The following is a 21,296-nucleotide window of genomic DNA, read 5'->3' on the forward strand; positions in this document are numbered from 1 at the left end:
TTCACTTTTTAAAAATGTGGTTACTAGGAAATTTAAAATTATATATGTGGCTTGCATTATGTTTCTATTGGACAGCACTGATGTAGAGGGGAAAAAAATGATGTCTAGTCTGCTACTATCTTACATAACTGATTCCTGGAAACATATACAAAAGTCTAATGCATAAAAGTTAAACAATAAACTTACCTGATAAAACCAAGTGGGGATGTTAATTCTCAAGAGCTAAAAAAATCATAAAATCCCAAATTTCAACATGTATTAAATAATAGCCTTTTATCCCAATTGCAATAGTAATTTATGCTGCTTATTAAGAATTAAAACATTACAAAAATCACTCAAAAATTTAAGGTATCCCTAGACAAATTACCATTAAGAGTTTGATCTATATAAAAACATAATGATATTATTGGTTATTTTTGTAAAAGTGGGATTATACTTTATTTTGCAGAGAGATGAATTGTATTCCACTATAAGAATGTACTATAATTTATTTAACCAATCCCTTATTTGTGGCATTTGAATTATATCCAGTTTTGCACTATTTCAAAGTATATTACAAAGAACATTGCTGTACATACCTTTGTATACTTCTTATATATTTTTTCTGCTTCTAAAAGAATATTCTCATAGAAAAAACATTTAAACTTTAACCCTACCCCAATCTGTGCCTCTGATGATAGTTAACAGTTGGGAGTACATATTAACCAGCTTATCTTTTCCTTTTACAAAATTTTAGTCATACCATACATACTATCCAGCTTACTTTTTAACTTAAAAATATTATTTAGATGTGCAGAATGTTTAACTAGGTTGAACTTAAACCTTTGGAAATGGATAAAGGTGATGGCAGCACGTTGTTTTGAGAATAATTAACAGTGATGAATGGTGTGAATGTGATGGAAAGGGGAAGTTTAGAGTCATGTATGTCACCAGAAGGAAAGTTGGAGATTAAAGCATGGGAATGTACACAGTCAGTCTTGTGGTGGACAATGTCTATGATTAACTGTACAAATATAACAAAGTTCTTTCATAAACTAGAACAAATGTACAATATATTTGCAGGGAGTTAACAATAGAGAGGTATATGGGAAAAAACGGACCTATTGAAAACTATGAACTATAGTTAACAGCAATATTTTAATATTCTTTCATCAACAGTAACAAAGGTACCACACCAATACTATGAGTCAATAAGGGGGAAGAGGGTTGGGGAAGGTGATAAGGGGTATAGGATAATTTCAGTTTTCTTTTTTCTTTTTATTTCTTTTCTGGAATAATGAAAAGGTTCTAAAATTGATCATGGAGCTGTATGCACAACCATGTGATGATACTGTGAGCCAGTGATTGTATACTTCAGATGGTTTCTATAGTGTATGAATATATCCCAATGAAATTGCTTTAAAAATATATTATTTGGACACCTTTCCTTGTCAGTACATATACTTAGGTTTCCAATAAATGTCCATTAATAAGGAACTCGTTAAATAAATTATGATATGTCTATACAATGGAATAGTATGCAGCCATAAAAAGAAATGAAATAAGATGTATCTTTGTCAACTAATATGGAAGAATGTTCAAAATACATTTATAAGCAAAAAAGGCAAGTTGTTGAATAGTGTAAATTACAATTCAGCTTTTGTAAGAGAAAAAATATTTATACAATTATCCCTGGCTATCCAAATCTATTTGTTCATATAGTAAGAATTCAAGTTTGGATAGTGAATTCAGATAGTGAAGACACTAAGTTTTCCAAATGTATTCACTCCTAAGTTTCAGACAGCAAATAGCAACAGTTTGGATAAGGAGAAATATATCTTACAACACCTATCTGAATCTATTCATTTCCTGAGTTTGGAAAATGAGAGTTCAGATTATTACATTTGTTTATGCACAAAAATGGTCTGGAAATAATATGCATAATTGTGTTATTTGAATATCTTGCAATAAGCCTGGGTACGTATAATCAGTAAAATGATCCAATATAAAAATGTAACTTTAAAAAAGTGGATTTGGGGAATCTGGCAACTTTGCACAGACAATTCTATAAAGAATATTGTTAGTTGTGTATCTATCTTTTTTGGGCATCTGAAAAGATATTTCTGTTGAACAAATTTTTAGTAAAGGAATTGTTGAGTCACAGGTGGTGAACATGCTTTTTTTTTCCAAGACAGGCTAAACATTTTAATTAACTTGTAAAATTTGAAAATTTCAGAACATTAATTTTCTTTCCAATTTAAAGTTAATACCTTAATGAAGCCTAAATACTTTTTTCCATTTTTTTATTGTGAACTTTAACATATATACATAACAGTGATAACTTTCAATGTATAATTTCACAAGTAGTTAGAAAGCAAATCTCAAAGAATGTCATAGGTCACAGATCCACAACTTCAGCCATTTCCATTACTGTAAAATATAACATACATACAGAAAGGTGTCATCTCTCAAGTACAGCTCAACAAGCACTCATATAGGTAATTTCAAAAATTGTCATGGGTTACAGTTCCACAATTTCAGTTCTTTCCTTATTATGCAATTCAAGGTATATACAGAAAGGTGAAGACCTTCAAAGCACAATTCAATGAGCAGCTATGCAGCAAATCCTAAAGTATGCTATAGGCTACAGTTCCACCATGTCATTTACCTCCTTCCAGCCATTCCAACACCCCAGCATCCAAAAATATATATATAATTATATAAAGTTCTAGTATTCATAGACTTTTGTTCAGTCTTACCTTGTTTTTTGCTATTATTTCCTCCCATTTAATTTTTTCCTCCATCTTCAGGGGTGTCCACGCACTGAGCTCCCTAACTTGCTCATATTAAAAGGGGGTGTGACAGTATAGGGAAGAGGGCTGCTCTGATAGTAGATCTTAAAAAGGCTGTTGCTTCTGGGTTTTAGGACTTGTCTGGTATTGGAACACTCTGGTAGATTTAGTTTCTGAAAGATAAAACTAACTGAGTGTATCTTTTATAGAATATCAGGTAGGGACCTAAGTATTTGGGGGCTACTTTTGGTAAGGGCATGGCATGCTGTGGCCAGTGGAATGTCTAGCTGGAGCCAGCATAAGAGAAACCAAGATAGCCTCTCGACTATATTTGGGATCGCTCAGCCACTGTGACCTCAGCTTGTTCCCTTTCTTTTTCCCCTCCTTTTGGTCAAGTAGGGATTTTCAATCCCTCACTGCCAGGCCCAGGTTCATTCCTAGGAATCATGTCACCAGGGAGATTCATTCCCCTGGAAGTCATGTCCCTCATGGCGGGGGAGGTTATGAATTTATTTGCCGAGTTGGGCTTAGAGAGAGAAAGACCACATCTGAGCAACAAAGAGTTGCCTGGAGGCACCTCTTAAGCATAATTATAGGAAGGCTCAGCCTCCTATTAACAATCCTAAACTTCACAAGAGCAAGTCTCAAGTCCAGGGCTTGATTTATTAAGTAGTGGGTTCCTAACTTGACTTAATATATATTCTATTCCAAGATAAACAGTTTCTTACATTATCTTCACTTGGTTGTACAATCGTCACTCTCAACTTAAAAAAATTATCATAACATAATACATCCCAGAGCTCTTATCAGCTGTTAATTATTTATCCCTAACATTAGTATAGAGTTGGTAAGATACTCCTTTTAAATATAGTCATTAATACAAAACGGGTAGTTTTTTTCATACCACTCTTCTATTAACCCTCTGCAGCAGTGTCATACCTTATAAGAATATTCTGCTAACACTTATTTAGTTTTGTGGTATTATTCTGTGGGTTACTTGCCTTTAAACAACCATTTGTAAACATGTTGACCTTCAATGCGTCACTGATACTTACAATCCCATTAACATACCATAGTCACTCCTGAGCATTCCCATACCGTTAAGCTCACCCTCATTATCACATCTGTACATGTTTGACTATTGTTCCCCCTTCACTAAGTTCTGACTATCTCTAGGTCCCCTATATTTTACATTGTAAGACACTTATTTTACATTTTTCACAGAGATCACATTAGTGGTAACATACAATGTCTCTCCTTTTGTGTCTGGCTTATTTCACTCAGCATTATGTCTTCAAGGTTCATCCATGTTGTCAAATGTTTCACAACCTCATTCCTTCTTACTGCCATATAGTATTCCATCGTGTGTATATACCACATTTCGTTTATCCACTCATCTGCTGAAGGACATTTGGATTGTTTCCATCTCTTGGCAATTGTGAACAATGCTGCTATGAACATCAGTGTGCAAATATCTGTTCATGTCACTGCTTTCAGAACTTCTGGGTATATACCAAGAAGTGAAATTGCTGGATCATAGGGTAAGTCGATATCTAGTTTTCTGAGCAACCACCAAACTGCCTTCCAGAGTGGCTGGACCATTATACAGTCCCACCACCAATGAATAAGAATTCCAATTTCCCCATATCCTCTCCAGCATTTGTAGTTTACTCTTTGTTTAATGGCAGCCATTCTGATTGGTGTGAGATGATATCTCATTGTGGTTTTGATTTGCATTTCCCTAATAGCTAGTGAAGATTAACATTTTTTCATGTGTTTTTTAGCCATTTGTATTTCCTCTTCAGAGAAATATCTCTTCATATCTTTTGCCCATTTTATAATTGGGCTGTTTGGCTATTTGTACTATTGTCGTTGAGTTGTAGGATTTCTTTATATATGAAAACTATCAGTCTCTTACCAGCTACATGGTTTCCAAATATTTTTTCCCATTGAGTTGGCTGCCTCTTTACCTTTTTGACAAATTCCTTTGAGGTACAGAAGCTTTTAAGTTTGAGGAGTTCCTGTTTATCTATGTTTTCTTTCGCTGCTTGTGCTTTGGCTGTAAGGTCTAAGAAGTGACTTCCTAATACTAGGTCTTGAAGATGTTTCCCTACATTATCTTCTAGGAGTTTTATGGTACTGTCTCTTTTATTGAGGTGTTTGATCCAATTTGAGTTAGTTTTTGTGAAGGGTGTGAGGTAGGAGTCCTTTTCATTCCTTTAGATATGGATATCCAGTTCTCCCAGCTTCATTTGTTGAAGAGACTGCTATATCCCAGTTCTGTGGTTCCAGTCGACTGTAGATCTGGGGGTCTATTTCTGAATTCTCAATTCCATGCCATTGATCAGTATGTCTGTCTTTGTGCCCATACCATGCTGTTTGACCACTGTGGCTTTATAGTAAGCTTCAAAGTCAGGAAGTGTAAGTCCTGCCACTTTTTCTTTTTCAGAATGTTTTTAGCAATTCAAGGCATCTTTCCACTCCAAATAAATTTGATAACTAGCTTTTCCAATTCTGCAAAGTAGGTTGTTGGAATTTCAATTGGAATTGCATTGAATCTGTAGATCAGTTTGGGTAGGATTGGCATCTTAACAATGTTTAGCCTTCCTATCCATGAACAAGGAGTACTTTCCCACCTCTTTAGGTCCCCATCTATTTCTTCTAGTAAAGTTCTGTAATCTTCTGTGTAGAGGTCTTTCACATCCTTGGTTAAGTTTATTCCTAGGTACTTGATTTTTATAGTTGCTATTGAAAATGGAATCTTTTTCTTGACTGACTCTTCAGTTAGATCATTTTTAGTGTATAGGAACATTACTGACTTTTGTGCATTAATCTTGTATTCCTAATTTGTTTATTAGCTCAACTATCTGTGTCATTGATTTCTCAGGGTTCCAAATATAAGATCATATCATCTGCAAATAATGACAGTTTTACTTCTTCCTTTCCAATTTGGATGCCTTTTATTTCTTTGTCTTGCCGGAGTGCTCTCACAAGAACTTCTAGCACAATGTTGAATAATAGTGGTGACAACTGCATCCTTGTCTCATTCCTGATCTTAGAGGGAAAGCTTTCAGTCTCTCACCATTGAGGATTATGCTGGCTGTGGGTTTTTCATATATGTCCTTTATCAGATTAAAGAAGTTTCCTTCAATTCCTACTTTTTGAAGTGTTTTTATCAAAAAAGTATCCTGAATTTTCTCAAATGCTTTTTCAGCATTTATGGAGATGATAATTTGATTTTTCCCTTTTGATTTGTTAATGTGTTGTATTACATGGATTGATTTTCTTATGTTGAACCACCCTTGCATGCCTGGAATGAACCCCACTTGGTCATGATGTATGATTTTTTTTAATGTGTCTTTGGATTCGATTTGCAAGTATTTTGTTGAGAATTTCTGTGCATTCATTAGGGAGATTGGCCTATAGTTTTCCTTTCTTGTAGCATCTTTATCTGGTTTGGGTATTAGAGTGATGTTGGCTTCATAAAGTGAGTTAGGTAGTGTTCCATTTTCTTCAATTTTTTGAAAGAGTTTTAGCAGAATTGGTGTCAGGTTTTTTTGGAAAGTTTGGTAGAATTCCCCTGTGAAGCCATCTGGCCCCAGGCTTTTATTTGTAGGATGCTTTTTGATGACTGAGTGGATCTCTTGCCTTGTGATTAGTTTGCTGAGGTATTCTTTTTCTTCTCTGGTCAGTCTAGGTTGTTCATGTGTTTCCAGGAAATTATCCATTTCCTCTAAATTATCTATTTTGTTGGCATACAGTTATTCAAAGTATATTCTTATGATTTTTTTTTCATTTCTTTGGGATCCACAGTAATGTTCCCTCATTATTTTATTTGGGTTTTCTCTCTTTTTGAATTTGTCAGTGTAGCTAAGGGCTTGTCATTCTTGTTGATCTTCTCAAACAATGAACTTTTGATTTTATTTATTCTCTACTGTTTTTTTGTTATCCATATCATTTATTTCTGTTTTAATCATTTTATTTCTTTTCTTCTACTTGGTTTAGGATTAGTTTGCTGTTCATCTTCTAGCTGCTTCAGCTGTTCCATTAGTTCTTTGATTTTAGCTCTTTCTTCCTTTTTAATATATGCATTAGAGCTATAAATTTCCCTGTCAGTACTGCCTTCACTGCATCACATAAGTTTTGATATGTTGTGTTCTTGTTTTTATTCGTCTCTAGATATTTCACAATTTCTCTTGCAATTTCTTCTTTGACCCACTGACTGTTTAGAAGTGTGTAGTTTAACCTCCAGATATTGGTGAATGTTCTAGATCTTTGATGGTTGTGGACTTCTAGTTGTATTCCACTGTGATCAGAGAATATGCTTTGAATAATTTCAATCTTTTTAAATTTATTGAGGTTTGTTTTATGCTCCAGCATATGATCTATCCTGGAGAAAGTTCCATGAGCACTAGAGAAGAATGAATATCCTGGTGATTTGGGATGTAATGCTCTATATATGTCTGTTAAGTCTAATTCATTTATCACACTGTTTAGGTTCTCAATTTCCTTATTTCTCTTCTGTCTGGTTGATCTATCTATAGGAGAGAGTGATGTATTGAAGTCTCCAACAATTACTGTGGAAAATCTATTGCTTCCTTTGGTTTTGTTAATGTTTGTCTCAGGTATTTTGGAACACCTTGATTGGGTGCATAAACATTTATGATTGTTATTTCTTCTTGGTGAATTATCCCTTATGTCCCTCTTATGACATTCTTCCATTTAAAGTCTATTTTATCTGAGATTAATATCACTACCCCTGCTTTCTTTTGGCTTTAGCTTGCATGCAATATTTTTTTTCCGTCCTTTCACTTTCAAATGTCTTTGCATCGCTGGATCTAAGATGAGTGTCTTGTAAGCAACATATTGAAGGTTCATATTTTTTAATCCATTCTTCCAATCTATATCTTTTAATTGGGGAGTTTAATCCATTCACATTCAATGTTATTAGCCATCTTATCCTTCAGTTTTTATTTGCAGATCTATTTTTTCCCCTCTCTCCCTTTATTTAAGGTACCCTTACTAAAACTCTTTAGTTCTGTGCCCTTCTCCAGACCTCTCTCTCCTTTATTTTTTTCTCAGCCAGTGTGCTAGCTTGGTTGTATTGTGTTCTCCAAAATGCCATGTTCTTTGATGCAATATTGTGGGGGCAGACACATCAGTGTTGATTAGGTTGGAACCTGTTGACTGAGCATTTCCATGGAGATGTGACTCACTCAACTGCCAGCAAGAACTTTGACTGGATAATTTCCATGGAGGGTTACCCCACCCATTCAGGGTGGGTCTGAATTAAATCACTGAAGCCATATAAAGAGCTGACAAACAGAAGGAACTCAGAGCAGCTCAGAGTGACATTTGCAGAGTAACTGAGAGTGACATAGAGCAGAACAGCTGCAGTGAAGGGAGGACAAAACTCCCCAAGAGCAACATTTTGGAAAACACCATTTTGAAACGCCACCTGGGAGCAAGCAGACACCAGCCACGTGTCTTACCAGATAACAGAGGTTTTCCGATGCCAATGGCCATCCTTCAGTGAAGGTACCCAACTGTTGATGCCTTACCTTGGACACTTTATGGCCTTTAGAGTGTAACTTTGTAACCAAATAAACCCCCTTTATAAAAGCCAATCCATTTCAGGTATTTTGCATAACAGCAGCATTAGCAAACCGTAACAGCCAGCATAGCTCCCTTTAGTATTTCTTGTAGGGCAGGTCTCTTGTTAACAAATTCTCTCAGCATTTGTCTGTGAAAGTTTTAAGCTCTCCGAAGGAGAGCTTTGCTGGATAAAGAATTCTTCTCTGGCAATTTTTCTCTTTCAGAACCTTAAATATGTCATACCACTGCCTTCTTACCTCCATGGTGCCCACTGAGTAGTCAGTCCCTAGTCTTCTGTGGTTTCCCTTGTATATGGTGAATCACTTCTCTCTTGCTGCTTTCAGAAGCTTCTCCTTCATTTCAGCATTTGACAATCTGATCAGAATATGTCTCAGAGTGGGTTTATTTGGATTTTTTCTATTTGGAGTTCATTGGGCACCTCTTATTTGCATATATATATGTCATTTAGCAGGGTTGGGAATTTTTCCCCAACAATTTCTTTGAATACTCTTCCTAGTCCTTCACCCTTCTCTTCCCCTTCTGGAACACCAATGATTCTTATATTTGTGCACTTCATGTTGTCCACCATTTCCCTGAGATCTATTTTGAATTTTTCAATTTTTTTCACCATTCATTCTTTTCTGCTTTCACTTTCCATCACACTGTCTTTGAATTCGCTAATTCATATCTCTACTTCTTCAAATCTGGTGTTTTGTGTCTCAAGAATCTTTTTAATTTGATCAACAGAATCTTTTATTTCCTAAGATCTGCTATTTTTTTTAATTTACTCTTGCAAATTCTTCTTTATGCTGTGCTAGGGTCTTCTTCATGTCCTTTATATCCTGAGCCATGATACTGATGCTTGTGAGTACTTCTTTGATTAATTTTTCCAAGTTCTGTGTCTCCTCTGGTTTTTAGTTTGCGCATTTGTGTTATCCATATCTTCTGGTTTCTTCATATGCTTTATAATTTTCTGTTGTTTTGGCCTCTTGGCATTTACTTATTTTGATAGGGTTCTTTTAGTGTACTCAGACTTATTTGAACATTTATCTACAATTTGACAGAGCTACAGTTTGGTGGAGTGCACTTTCCCGGACCTACCAGCAGATGGCACTCCCAAGCCACCTCTTACCCTCAAGCCTGTTCTCCCCAACTTTGTCTAGGCACTGAGTGGGGCCCCAAACCATGTGAAGTTCCAATCAGTGCACCAATTTTCCTTGTGCAGTGGGGACCGCCATCCCTGTGCAAGGTCAGGGTGGGGGGCATGACCTGTGCAGTTTGGCAGGGAGTCCACTCCAGGACACATGGTCCTGGCAATTCCCAGAACTGCGGATGGAGTATCCTGGGGCTGCTGAACTGTGCATCTCACCTTCCCGTTCAGATTCCCTATAGTCCCTCTCTGCCATAAGCCCATGTGTCCCCGGGATTGGGGGAGGGCTCCTGGCACTTCCATGCAGCACCCCGCCTCTAGGCTGTGCATAGCGGGGGCTTCCGTAGAGGAAGAGTAGGCACCATCATAAGCCCACTGAATCTCGAATTCCCTCAAGGAAGCTCTAGGCTGCGGTGCTGTGAAGGGTTGTCTCCCAGCCAGCTACAAAGATGACTCCTCAGGGCATGGAAACTACTCCCTTCCTTGATCATTTGCCTGCTCCAAAGGCCAGTCCCTGGCACGGGGGCTCTTGTGTGGGTCTGCAGAGGGTTATCACCCATGCCAGGTACTGAAGAGAGTGCCCAAGGTGTGGAATGGTACTCCCCACCGCGCTTGGCTGTAGGTCCAGCTGCCCATTCCCCGGCAGCTTTCTGGGCTGAACACTCACCTGTCTCCAAATGCAGCCTCTGTTTCTCCATGTACACGCTCACTATTGGTGTAGCAGTCCCTGCCCAGCAGGTGGAACCCTGGAACTGCTGTTCTGCAGCGCTTTCTGTCCTTTATCTAGTGTTTTTCAAGGAGGAGAATTTTTCTCTTTCTCTCCTAATCTGCCACCTTGGATCCACTCCACCCACCCCACCCCCCAATGAACATTCTTGATACTCCCAGGTTGCCCTCCAAAGAAATTATACCAATTTGCTTTCCAAAAACATTTGAATGGCCTGCCTCCCACATCTTCCCAATATTGGTATCTTCAAATATTGGGTCTACACCAATCCAAAATGAGAAAACTATTTCATTGTTTTATTTTGTATTTGTGAAGTTGAGTATCTTGTCATGTATTTATTAGTTATTTGGAATTCTCCTGTAAACTTACTATTCACAAATTCTGCCCATTTTCCTACTGTTTGGTTTTAAGTTATTTTTAAAATTCTTTGTATATTAGGGAAATTAGGTCTCACCCCAATTTTGCTTTCCAAAATTTTTCCCAGTTTTTCTTTGCTTTATTTACAGACTGAGTTTTTCTCTCTCTACAGAAATCTAAATATTTTTATGCAGCCCAAAGTATGAGTCCTTTCCTTTAAGTGCTCTGGATTTTACTTACATTATGCCTGGAAAAGTCTTCCCTACTTCAAGATCAGGAAACTTTACTAGTGTTTTTTCCTAGTACTTTTATGGTTCGTTCTCTTATGTTTCAATTTTGTTCCATCTGGAATTGATTTTTATGTAAGGAATTAGTTCCCATCACCTTTTGGATATATTCTTCAAAGATATATTTTCAACGTTTTATGTGTACTTCAATTTTGATCTTTCATTTTTCTACAAATGAACAGAGTCAACAGGCTTATGTTCAAACATGTGACTGATGCTAAAATGTACCATTTGCAGCACGTCTAATGATTTCTGGCTTTGTCTCCACTTCACTAAGTTTATGAGATTTATTCTTATCGCTAACATCATGCTCTTTTTGCCATGTATAAAAATAACTTAAGTTCCAAATATTCAAATAGATGTACAAACACTGATGCACAAAGATATCAATGCTGTTGAAACTAAATAATGCAGTCATTTAAGTGTTCATTCATGAGCTCAAGTACAAAAATCCAAATTCTGGGAGTTTAGGGTTGTTAATAGATAATATCCATAAATTCCAGTTATTTGGACTTCAAACATATGAGAGAAACTGCCTTTCATTAGAGTAAAATGTGATCACTTCTATGACAGGGGTATGAGCTATGGGAACCCAGCTTTCCTGGGAGATCACAGAAAATTTTACAGAGAGGTGACTTTTGAGATTGGCCTTAAAAATGAGGAGGAATTCAACATCCAAAGATTTGGAGGCTGGCATTTCAGACAGAGGAACCAAGTAGGTGGCTGGGTTAGAAAGGGCTCCTTATTTTGGTCCTGATATATTTCGCAACCACTCATACTGCCCCCTCATCAAAGCAGGGAAGGATACAATACCAGTGGCTTTACTCTTGATTATTTGTCCTCATTCACAATGAAAACTGTTACTTCAACATTGCATATGCATTTTAGACCTTCTTATCTTATCTCTTTATAATAAAAGGCTTTGCCTTGGTTAAAGGAACTTCAAATAAAAGCAAAGCAGGTCAGAAGGTTTTACTTGAAATGGCCTGGTTTAGATGGCTGAAGGTCTTAATTCAGTCCTTCGTTGGTGAGGTAGCCAAGAAAACCTGGTAGCCTATGACTCCTCACCCCTAGAATGCCCCTCCTCACCTCAAGAAGGTGATAATCTCTTTTTTTTGTTAAGGCCCAGAGTCTGCCCTCACACAAGATACCTTCTTCTTCACTCCCAGCCTCTTTCTTTTCCTTGGTACAAGCCCCCTGCCTCCCTTATATTCCCAATATATACAAAAGCATTATACTGAAAAATTATTTTATTATGATTAAAATCTTAATCCCACTTCCTCTACTCCATAAATCCAAGATTCTGCACATTTGACATTAATTAAAATATTTTTATACCAGAATTCCCAATTTAGCTGCCATCAGTATGTATCCCTGAATCTCCCATATAACTTAAGAGATTTTCTGAGAAGTGTGTTACATGTATTCTTTAGGAAATGGTGTGGTGGAGCTGTCTCAGGCCATCTTATCAGGACGACACGCTCATTTCTTCCCATGTCCACCTTCAGTGACTTCACTTTGGTAGCCTGAAGTAAGTGCTAGTGGGAGTATTTGCATTGTGGAAATTGGAAAATGCTACAAAATCAGGGCTTTTCTCTCCTAAAGAGTCAATTGTTAAACATTTACCAGCACACCACTGCTTTAGAGATTCTTTTGGTTTCAATTAATAGAAAACCACTTGAGCTAGCATAAGCAAAAAGGATGAATTTATTGTTAGACTATTCATAGGTGTCATGGACTTAGGAATGAACTAGAACCAAGAATTTGAGAAACATCAGAGGTTTCCATCTCCTGTGTCTGGCCCTCTCTATGCTTGTTTCCTTTTTACTTTCAGTTACAACCTGCTTTCTCTGGTTCACAATTAACATGGTGGGCACTGAAAACTCTTGGTCCAGTCACACAAAGACAGACTGTGGTGGTTTGAAACTGTATGTACCCATTACTGTGGGTGAAAATCTATGGTAAACAGGACCTTTTTGACAGTTTACTTCAGTTAAGGCATGGCCCAGGGTGGGTCTTAATCCTCTTACTGGAGTCCTTTATAAATGGGATGAATACAGAGAGAAAATGAAAGCCACTGAAGCAAGAAGCTGAAAGTAAGGAAACCAGGAAGTGTAGGGACAGACCAGTCGACACCACTACGTGCCTTGCTACGTGACAGAGGTGTCCAGGATCACCAGCAGCCAGTCTTCAGGAAGAAAGCACCATCTTGATGATGCCTTGATTTGGACATTTTCACAGCCTCAAAACTGTAAGTTTGTAAGCTAATAAATTCCCTTTGTTAAAAGTCTACCCATTTTATGATATCTGCTTTTTAGGCACCTTAGCAAACTAAAACAGAGACTGATCTTTCTTCTGGTCCAAAATCCCAATTCTCTGGAAGGGACTCAAATTGGATGAGAGTCCCACCCTAATCAATGCCTGGTCAGGGTGAGGGTGGGGTGGGATCAGGCAGGATCACACCTTACCAATATTCATGAAAATGGGGGGAAGAAGAGGCTCCTAGAAAAGAAGGGGCACCAACCCAAAAGTCCACAATATGTATAAAGGCCCTTTCCCACCACAGGCAAAGACACAGGCCCCCATCAAGGGAGTATACACACTTTATTCAACATTTAACACCTCAAGCATTATAAAGCACCTTAACATAAAAGGAGCTGCTCTAGAAATTATAAAAGAAGATGACTAAGTAAGGAAACCAGGGAAAAATAGAAACAGTTGCAAGAAACAGAAAAACCAACTTACAATGCTTAACCAATAAGGGGAATTATCATGTATAAAAAGAAATCCGAAAATAGGATGCCTCCAAAATATTTCAATTCAGCAGCTCAGGATCCAGTCTTTTCCTCATGGACACAAGATGGCTGCCACAGTTCCAGTCACCATGTGCAGACTTAGCAACATTCACCATGTGCATGCCTTTTTTAAGACTGAAGAAACTTTTCTTCAACAACCAGTAAATTTCCCTTCAATAACCAGCAAATTTCCCTTCCCAGAATTAGATTACATGCTGTGCCAGTTTGAATGTATTGTGTCCCCCAAAACACCATTATCTTTGATGCAATCTTGTGTGGGCAGACATATTAGTGTTGATTAGATTGTAATTCTTTGACTGAGTGTTTCCATGGAGATGCAACCCACCCAACTGTAGGTGTTAACTCTGAGTAGATAATTTCCATGGAGATGTGGCCCTACCCATTCAGCTTGGGCCTTGATTAGTTTACCAGGGCACTATATAAGCTCAGACAGAAGGAAGGACACTTTGAAGAACACACAGGAGCTGAGAGAGGAGCTGTGGCTTACAGAGACATTTGGAGATGGACTTTGAAAGCAGACTTTTGCTGTGGAGAACCTAAGAGAGGACAAACACCCCAAGAGCAACTGAGAGTGACATTTTGAAAAGGAGATGCAGCCTAGAGAGGAACGTCCTGGGAGAAACCCATTTTGAAACCAGAACTTGGAGCAGACACCAGCCACATGCCTTGCCAGCTAACAGAGGTTTTCCAGACGCCATTGGCCATCTTCCAGTGAAGGTACTCGATTCTTGATGTGTCACCTTGGACACTTTATGGCCTTAAGACTGTAACTGTGTAACCAAATAAACCCCCTTTATAAAAGTCAATCCATTTCTGGTATTTTGCAAAAGACGGCATTAGCAAACTGGAACACATGCCTATGCTTGAACCATTCATTGATCAGAGGAATGGTACCACCATGACTGCCTTAGACCAATCAGGACCTAACTCTAACTCCTGTAAGGGAAAGGGGACAATGGAGAAAATAGGGAACTCCAGAAGGGAAGAAAGGAAACAATCAACAGTGGCTACTACAGACCCTTTCTGCAACTAAAGGGGTGAATCAGAGAAAATAGACAAAAATATCCAGGCTCTAAGTGCATTTCTCCAAGCCCTTTTATCTCTTACTCAACTCTCTGACCTGCCAGTCAGTCTTACTAACCCTGGCTGCAGACCTTTCCAGTGGACCTGGTTTTTATCTCACTGCCTGCCCCACTTTTGATTTATACTAATTAGTAGCAGAGTTGGCTCCCTGCCTGCTGTTCTCACTGCTAAATCAAGATTTTGAACATATGAAATTTCATGGTGATAGAGGGCCCTAATAAGCAAAGACAATTACAGACAACAGGCCCCTGTAATAAGGCAGCTTGAAGAACTGCCTATGAAAGGGGCCAAGCTCAGAAGATTAAAGAACTAGAAAACAGTATTGCTCAGATTATAAAAGTTTTGTCTAAAAAGTACTTCACGTATTTCTATTTTGTGCATCGAGCAGAAATATGTAACGAGAAATAAGCTATTCAAATAAAAGGCAAGTTCAATTTTATTTGTAATACATCTTTCCTTTGCCAACTTCCGCAGGCCTCTCTAATAACTTCAAGTCTAAATACAAAAAAGTTCAATTTTCTATTTTCAAGTACATCTGTAGTTTTCTTAAATTTAGATCTGAAGTGCAGCTCTTCTTTACATCATAAAGCACCTATAATTATTCACTTGGCATGTAACGGATACTAAAAAAATAAAAAGCACACATTTTCTTCCTTTGTCTTCCATCACCAGCTCTGCATGTTTGTGCCTGATTTGTATTTCCCCTCATATTCCCATCCACCCCTTTGACTACATGTTCATGACAGATAGAGAATATCCAGGTGGCCTGGTACTTGGAAACTTGTCAGATGTTATTCAAGGCAGTAAAGAACGCGTCATACAAGTCTTTGGTATACTGTTACAGGGAAACCCTGTTTAGAATTCAGTAATTGGGAATTTGTGATAATTTGAGGAAGGGCTGGCTAAGGTTGACCCTTGCACTGTCTATGAAAAAAGAGAGTTCACTGGAGTTCTGAATAGTGTAAACAAGATTGGAAGGGGAATAATTATCTACTTAAAAGAACCAGTTGTTTTGAAAGGCTTTAGAAGTATCCTTTTACATACAACAGGGTAATTATGATTTAAACAATGGCTGGCCTGTTTCTTAGGCTTCTTTGAAATGTCAATTACAAATTACTCTTGTCTATTCACCAAGGCAAAACCCACCCCTGTGTACCAGACAACAGTAGGTTAGCTTGCTTCCACTTATTCTATTTAAAAATAATAAACCCAAAGTTCTTTTAAAGTAGTATAATTTAATTCAAGCTTTTCACTCATCTAGACAGTTGGGTCATCCTATAGTCTGAGTGAGGTTTTACTAATTACTAGTATACAAGAATCAGGAATTCATGGAGTGACTACTTCCTTCACTAATTTAGTGCTACAGCTGACTAATAGAGAAAATTGACGAAGAAAACTACTCTAGAGCAGAGGCTTTTGTTTTTCATCTCATGCGTAGTACAAAAACACATTTTGCATTGAAACGCAGTACATGTACACTGAAACAAAAACACTTACCCTTATTACGTGCAATGCTTTCTATTCATCTTTACAAAGCTCTAAATTGATTTCACAATCTATTAATGGGTCGCCATTTTGAAAATTTCCCACTAGAGCATATCAGGAGAGTATTCCTTCATAAGAGAAAGGGGTGGCACTGGAGAGAGACTGATAGTTGCCATCTGGTTTTCTTCATGATGCTCAGCTTGGTGCAGTGTCAGCAGGAACCAGGCTGCCCTGGGATAGAGCAGGGCACCCCCCTCATACAAGGGGTCTCACTGTCCCTGCTTGCCCATTCTGAAATTGGATCCTCTTCCGATTCTCTCAAACCCTTGGCTATCAACTTCACTGCTGAAGTCACTACTGCCTCTTGTTTATTGATATTCAGTGCAAGCATACTGCCACCCTCACCAACACTTCCTACCAAGTTTTCATCTTTAATTTCCCTCTTTAGTGTCTTCAGATCACCCTGGTATCTGCTTGACCTACTCTTAAGCCAGCCACTGCAGATGAGGCAGGCTGATGCTTTAAGGCCTCGCCACTAAACAGTGTGAACCAGCTCCTGCTCACTTCTGACTCTCCTATCACTGCTCAGTTTCTGATTCTTGGCTCCATTTTCCATTAACAGTCTTCCTCTGGTCTCTCTGGATTTGACTGGGTATCTGTTCTCCCAAGCTTTTCTCTAATTGTTCTTCATATCTCCATACATTGATAACATATCATCATCACAGTAAAAACAAAATTGCTGTGGTCAGACAAGACCCAAGCTCCAGCTCTCCCCCACTTACCAGCTGTATGAACTTGGGCATGTTATTTAATTTCCTTTAATTGAGAAAATACTTATCTCACAGGCTTGTGAAGTGTAGATAATCCTTATAAAATGTTTGCCTCAGTGCCCAGCACATGCCAAGCACTCCTTAAATGTTACCTTTTTTTAATCATTATTATTGTTGCTGTTATTATGGTTTAGATTTAACTTATTGGCTTATCTCCTCCCTCCAAAACCTCCTCAAGAGCAGACACCTGAGCTGGTTTCAAGTTTGAAACTGTCTCCCCTATAGCCCATATGGTTCCCTGTTGCCCCATTCCCAACCCCTCTCCAAAGACTTCCTTCACATATATTCTCATTCTTTGCTGCATCCATCTTGGTTGGACCCTTCCCTGCATCCCACAGTTTCTTTGCATCCCAGTTCCTGATAAGAATTCTGATACTTGATGTAGGTGGGTAGACAGTGCCACAGAGCTGCATGGATGAGCTACAGAGAGGAGGCAAGTCCAAGATTCCCATGCCTCACCTCAAGCAAGCCACCCAAACAGGTTACGGCCTTCTACCATAAAAAGCAGAGAAGGCTAGTCTTATCCCATTCAAATAGGAGAGATTGAAATATAAATGACTCCTCAGATAATAGCATCATTGGTTTATATTCTAGACCACAAGCAAAGCATTCCCGGCATGGGCCCTGTGGTGGTTTGAAGCTGTCTGTACCCCAGAAAAACACGTTCTTAAATCTAATCCATTCCTGTGAATGTAAACCCATTGTAAGTAGGATCTTTTGATGAGACCACCTCAGTTAACATGTGCGCCATCTCATTCAGGATAGGTCTTAATCCTATTACTGGAGTCCTTTAAAAATGGAATGATGAGAGAAAGAGGGAAAGAGAGAGAGAGAAGGAGGGAGGGAGGGAGAGAGAGAGAGAGAGAGAGAGAGACGAAAGCAACAAAATCTGCATGAGAAGACAGATACCAGCAGATGCCATCACGTGGGCAGAGGAGACAAGGATCAGCAGCAGCTAGTCTTTGGGAAGAAAGCATCGCCTTGATGATGCCTTGATTTGGACATTTTTCAGCCTCAAACTGTAATTTAATAAATTCCCATTTTGTAAGTCAACTCATTTCATGGAATCTGCTTTGAGCAGCCCTTACTCTGCTAACTAAAAAGCAGCCATGATCCTCGTTTTCCAACAGACCCTCATGAGGTTGTATCTGCTTTGATATCATTTATGGCTGTATGGAAAGTGGTGATTAACTTTCCTTGAAATTAGTATCTTCCATCTTCAGAGAATAACGGTTAAACCCAAAATAATTAAGAGCCTGAAATCTGAAGCCAGACAACTTGGGTTTAAATCCTGTCTCTGCAATTTACTGTATTTTGAGCTTGTTTTCTTTGGTTCTATTTAGATAAACAGGATAATTTAAACATCATCTTGATCATATCAAGCAGAATCATTAACCAAGTTTTGGATATTGGCCTCTGCCCTGCTTCCTCTGCCTTTAGGTTCCCAGGTCCTCCCTTTTTCATTCATGAATCCATTTGTTATTGATTCCACTGCATTATTGATCTGCAATGTTGTCTGGCACTGTGCTAAGACACAGAGATACAAAGATAACAAATCACAGACTCTATCTTTAAAGGTGGATAAAGACATCCAGGGGACAGAAACAGATTTGCAAACAAAGACATTCATTAAATTGTTAAGGATGCTTAAATAGAGAACATATCAGGGTACACTGGGTCATAAGGGAAGAAAAGGTGAGTTCTGCCTGAGGGAACACATGGAGGAGAGTGTCAAGGAATAAGGAAAGTCTTCATGGAAAAGCTCAATGTTTGAGCTGAATCTTCAAGTTCTCCTGCTTCTCACCTGCTACCTCAGACCCATTCCAGTCCTGAGACAATTCCCACAAATAGGTTCAGAAATGTCACCCCACATCTTGGATTTTAGTGGCTTAGTCTCAATGGTTGGGGCTCCCACATTGCTCCCAGATCTCTTTGCTAAAATCAGTTAAGGAATCTGCTGTTATCAGAAAGATTCCTGGGTTCCAAATCACAACTCTCTTGTCTCTCTCCTCACTCCTTTCCATTATTTCCCATGAAAGGATCAGTCCTTAGGCTTTAGTCTAATCATATAAAGTACCCAAGTCCTTCCCCAAGACTTAAGCCTTTCTCTGAATTCTAACCCTGTGACTCGAGTTCCTGCTGCTTTATCTCGTCCCTACCAGGATTCTTCTTTGGGATCTGGATCTTGTTTTGCAACCCAGCTAGGGTCCTTCCAACCATAGAATGATCTCCAGAATGGCCTGAGGTCTATCTAGGCTTGCCTGAATTCCACACAGCCAGGGTCACCACTTATCCATAACTTGCCATATCCTTTGGGTAACAACCTTAGACGGCCCATAGCCCAGCTTCCCCTCTGAGTCATGTTGCCTCCCCAACTTGGTCTACTCTAGGAATTAGATTTTACTCCAGGCTCTCAGTCTCCTTGTCCTCTCACCAGCCCATAGCAGATACCTGTACAGAAATTTAGTGCTTGGCGAGTCACCTGAAAATATGACACTAGAGAGGATAGACCAGTTCAATTCCAACTAACTTCTTCTAATTCATTCATTCAATCAGAACACCAAAATATATAATTTTAAATAGTTTCTCAACATAAATAATGTATTTGCAAAGAGCTTCCTTATTTGTATAATTGATATAAACAAAATAGATACTCTCAAGGCATAAAATATCTGTCTTGTGCTCTTTTGAATAAAAATCACAGTGGATGCAGATGTTTGATGCTCCAGTGGTGCCACAAATTCACTAGCCTTTTTTCTTTTGACAGAGAGCAGTCTGAAATTTTACCCAATGGGTTCCAAGTGTATTTGTTTTTTGAGAGACTTAATTGTAGAAGCCTCCTCACAGCTCTGGTGATTTTTCATGTTGTATTCATCACTGTCATTTGGCTTCAAGTAAGGTAAGTACTTAATAAAATTCAAAATTTACTAAATTTTGTGTTAATGTCAGGTACAGAATTTTCCTCTTGAATATCTGCCTTCAGTGGGGTTGTTGATAAAGTGTTCTGAAGGAAATGGCGCGTCAACCACTCATTGGTTCTCATGGCTTTGCAGTGGAGGCAGGGCCTCTCCCTCATTTGGTAACTTCCCAGATTCTTTTGCCTCTGAGTTAGTTTTCTCCTCTTAATACTAGCTGGTGATGGGTGATGTTCACTTTCACTCTCCTTCCACGAGGAGGTTCCTGAGTTAGATTCTTCACTGTCATATTCAGTAGTATCACTGTCAGGTTGACTCTGATTCACCTGGTTGAATTGAGAATGGCACCTGGTTCGTCTTTGTTCAAGATAGGCATTGACCAAAGCCACCTCTGAATCTGTTACAGGGGTAAATTGGACACACTTTGGTTTCTTCGTCATTTGTAAAGAGTCCCAGACATCATCTTTGCTTGGCCGCTTATAGGAATCATCTTTGCTTGCTAACAACCAACAAAATAAATGAACAAGTTAGGTAGATTGTTGGTTACTATAACCTTATATTACTTAAGGAAACCTAGTGCACGTGTGGGCTTACTCTTAGTGGCCAGTTGCTAAGTCACTGCTTTTCTCCAGTCATATGTAAGTGTTGGTAGCTGACTGCATTCTCCAGTACTACACCCCACCTCCTTCAGAGCATGGGGGTCAGATAGATGCTTGACATATATCATTTAAGTTTTGGAGAGGCCTGATAAGAGATCAAGGGGCAAGGTCTCCAAGCTTTTCCAAAGAAGGACCTTTTTTTCCTTTGTCCTGATTCAAGTGTATGTATGAACATGATTTGGGTGGCAGTAAACTAAGAACAATCTTTATGCAGTGGTGCACTGGAGTTGGTTTGTATTGGATCACAAGAGATGACTGTTATATTATCAGGAATTTTGTGAGATGTTCGTTAAACACAGACATTATTAAAAGTTAAATTATACAAACACAATTAAATGAAATTTGTTAAAAAGGTAATAAGTGCTCAATAAGGGCTGTTTGAGGTGGGAGACAATTGGGAGAGTAAGTGCGTTAATGCATTTTGAGTATATTTTAAAATTGATTTTTCAAAATGCCAGAGTTATTTTTACAAATATGCCTTTTGGAATATCTTTAAAAAGAAGGCTTGCTATGGATTTTTTTAATTTATGATTCGTGTTATATTCAGAATTAAAATAAATATTTTCAAAAACACTCTTATACAAGCAAAATATAGAGTGAAAATGAATGAAATATGAAAAA

General features: G+C 38.4%; 1 protein-coding gene across 2 annotated transcripts in view; it reads right to left on the bottom strand.

Annotated features, from left to right (window-relative positions):
* Nucleotides 1–21,296, bottom strand: part of CPA2 (carboxypeptidase A2) — an 81,092-nt gene that overhangs the window by 53,177 nt on the left and 6,619 nt on the right. The window contains exon 2 of one of the 2 annotated variants that reach the window (XM_037836154.1): nt 187–222. The exons of the other annotated variant lie outside the window; for it this stretch is intronic. The gene's annotated coding sequence lies outside the window, so the exon portion shown is untranslated. The remainder of the gene's footprint in view (nt 1–186; nt 223–21,296) is intronic. 2 annotated transcript variants of the gene reach the window in all.

This window comes from Choloepus didactylus, chromosome 5 (assembly GCF_015220235.1).
Source record: "Choloepus didactylus isolate mChoDid1 chromosome 5, mChoDid1.pri, whole genome shotgun sequence".
NCBI lineage: Eukaryota > Metazoa > Chordata > Mammalia > Pilosa > Megalonychidae > Choloepus > Choloepus didactylus.